This window comes from Tupaia chinensis, unplaced genomic scaffold (assembly GCF_000334495.1).
Source record: "Tupaia chinensis unplaced genomic scaffold, TupChi_1.0 Scaffold000706_1, whole genome shotgun sequence".
NCBI lineage: Eukaryota > Metazoa > Chordata > Mammalia > Scandentia > Tupaiidae > Tupaia > Tupaia belangeri.
This window is the reverse complement of record NW_006160229.1, coordinates 5,973,685-5,977,262: the sequence shown is the minus strand read 5'-3', so window position 1 is coordinate 5,977,262 and position 3,578 is coordinate 5,973,685.

Genomic DNA, 3,578 nt, shown 5'->3' with positions numbered 1-3,578 from the left:
ACAGGTGAGGCAGCCTGGCCAGCAGCATTCCTTCACACCATGCCTTCCACATTTTTGCCTCAGGCAGTCCTTCGTGGCACAGTTGGAGGCCCTGAATGAGGGCTTTAATGTAGTTGGGAAAGCCCTAACTTTGGAATTATACTGACCTGTGTTCAGATTACATGCTTTTTTCCCCTTATTTTTCTCACCTCGTCACCATTCTCCTGCTTTGCCTCCTAACTCTGTTTTAGACAGAGGCTCACTCTGCTGCCCAGGCCAGCCTCAAGCTCCTGATCCCCCTGCCTCAGTCTGCCAAGGTGCTAGGGTCACAGGTGTGCACTAGCAGGCTGCGCCTTCATGCTGGGCTGGAAACAGAACCCGGGTCTCTCACCTGGTCCCAGCCAGAAGAGCACAGTCTTAGCAGACCATGCCACAGCAGCAGGGCCTCAAATTACTTGCTTATTGTGTGATGTGGGCCAGTTACTTGATTTCTCTAAGCCTGTTCATTTTCTTCACTGTGAGGTTAATTCATTCAAGAACTGAGTGCTTCCTTTGTGCCACATGCAGTGGAGGTAGCAGCGAACAACTGTCTCAGCTCCCACAGGGGCTCTAGTCAAGCATCTCGGGCTCTTTAGGAATCAGTCATCCAAGAAAGACTAACTGCCTTCTAGAAGGGGAATGTCTTTCTTAATTAACCAACAAATAACTCTACGTACAATCACCATAAACGCTGTGAGGGAAAGTACTAGGATCTGTGAGGGCATACTACAATCTGGTGATACAAGACTGGGAGAGACTGTCCTGATAAAGTGTCATTTGAGCTTAGACCTCGGGAGTAAGTAAAGGGTCAGGCAGGTGAGTGAGGGCGAGGAGCATGCCAGGCAGAGTGAAGGGTGACTCATAATTCAGGCCACATCCCAGGAGCTGAGCAGTAGGTGAGCAAGTGAAGCGTCATCTGTATTTGCGGCCACTCCCCATCACTTGCATTACCACTGAGCTCTGCCCCTGTCAGATCAGTGGCGGCATTAGATTCTCATAGGAGCCCCCAGGTGCGACTAGGTGCAGGCAAACAAGCTCAGGGCTCCCACGATTCTGCATTATGGTGAATCGTATAATTATTTCATTATATATTACAATGTAATAATAATAGAAAGAAAGAGCACAACAAATGTAATGTGCTCGAATCATCCTGAAACCACCCCTACCCCCAGTCCATGGAAAAATTCTTGAATGCAGTCCCTGTTGCTAAAAAGGTTGGGGACTGCTGCTGTAACTGACATTCCACCCAACATCCATTCAGCCCAATATTTACTGAGTGGCAGACATACCCTGTGCTGTGCTATACAGAGATAGTGAAGAATGAAATGGATGTGGGGCTACCCTAATGGCACTTGCATGTTAGTAGGGAAGATAGTAGGTGTCTGACAATTATATAGGTACGAGTGTAACTAGGAGGACCTTAAGCCCAAATTGGCCCTCCTGAAGCTTTCTCCCTTTCCCCTGTCCTGCTGGGTCTCTTAGGACAAGCCCACTACCCTTTTCTGTGTTGGTACATTTGGACATTTGAAAAGAGGAACTGGTAATGCCCTCCCTGAGTTTTCTGTTCCCATGCTAAACAATCCTATTCCCTTTGTATCCTGAGGACATCTTCCAGAAATCCATTGCTCTAGACATGTTTATGAGTATGCCTAAGACCACACTGGCTTTGTTTCCGTGACTGTATCACACCGTCGCTTTTAAAAAGGCTTTTTCTTTTTTAATTTCTGGACCAGCCCATGGCCTGGTGGTTGTGGTGGCTGGATCCCACATGGCTGACTGTGCAGTTCAAGTCCTAGACCCAGTGGCTTGAGAAACACTGGGCATGTGTGTATGCATGCCCAAAATCCTGAAAGGAGGGAGAGATAGAGGACAAGGGATTTTGGTGGGACCATGCCCCACGGGGGGTGCTTTTTCACATTCCCTTTCTCTGATGATGAGTGCATGTGCCCTCTGGCAAAAAAAAGAAAATGTTTTTTAAGTTCTTTATTTCTTCAATGAGAGACCTCAGCAAGGTCTTGTCATGCCTTGATCCCCTTCTCCCAGTCTTCCAGCTAGTCAGGATGTTGGTCTGTTTCAGGTCAGCTAGAGAGCTGAAGCCGCACTGGGCTGTATGGCTTCCGGCACGCAGACCAGTACTTGACTGATTGAGCCTCTGCACTTGGGCCACACCCTCATCTCACAGTGTCAGCAAAAGTCTGGGCCAGCACCCTGCCCTGTGGAGCTTACAGTCCAGTCGGGGAAGACAGACATAAAAACACATACATAAAAAATGTAAAGGTTGGGAGGGGCTGCCCTGTAGCCTAGTGGTTAAGGAAGCTGGATCCCACTTGGCCGACTGTGGTTCAAATCCCAGGTACAGTGGTTTGAAAAACATGTCAGGCATGTGTGCATATGTGTCCCCCAAATGCTGACAGAATGGGGAAATGGAGGAGAAGGGATTGCAGCATGACCACAACCCATTAGGGGGTGCTTTCTCTCTCTCTCGCAATGTAAACTAAAACTAAAAATGCTTGGGATAAGTGACAATACGAAATGTGGTATAGGGTGATGGATGTGAAGAGGTGGGGTGGGTGTGTGAGGTCACAAGTTCTTGCTTAAGAGCTAACTTTAAAACAAAGAATGAGGAACCAGCAGATGGCATAATGATTACATTGCTGGACTCCCACGTAGTTGACTGCTGTTCGTGTCCCAGGCCAGGTGGCTTAAAACTCATGCCAGGCACGTGTGCATGCATGCGTGCCCAAAATCCTGGAGGAGAATGCAGAAGGGATTATGATGTGGCCATCCCCATGGGGAATGATTTCTTGCTTTCTGTCTCTCTGTCTCTCCAGCAAACATATGTGCCCTATAGCAAAAATCTCTCTCAATACACACACACATGCACACACATACACACACACACACACACACACACACACGCACGCACACACACATATATATAAACTTGAAATTGCCGCAGCCCAGTCATGGTGCCACACACTGGTTGACACTGCTACTCAGCAGGCTGCAACCACACAGGAGGTCTTGGTTTGATTATCAGCCCACCCCAAAAAGCCTAGCATGCCAGTAATCCCAGCTACTCGAGGCTAAGGCAGAAGAATTGCGATATAATGAGATTCTGGTTTTTTTTTTAATTTAATTTAATTTTTTTATTAGCAGAAGGTGTGTGTGCTCACTGAAGAGACAGAGAGAGAGGGAAAAAAGTACACCCCTGTGGGACGTGGTCACACTGTAATCCCATCTCCATCTCTCCATCCTGTCTGGATTTGGGGCATGTGCACATGTTTGCCCAGTATGTTTTCCAAGCCACCAGTGTCAGGACTTGAACCATAGTCCCATGTAGGATCCAATTCTCTTAATCACTAGACAACGGAGCTGGCCCACAAGACCCCATTCTTTAAAAAATAATAAATAAATAAGAGCCTGGCAGAGAATAGGATAAGGGCGATAGAAAGTTCTGGTTGAGGGTAGATACTCAATGAATACTTGTTGAAAAGGGGTGAAATGCCCTCCTGACCTTTATTTAGTTGGAGTTTGAAGGCCAGCATGGCAGAATGGGA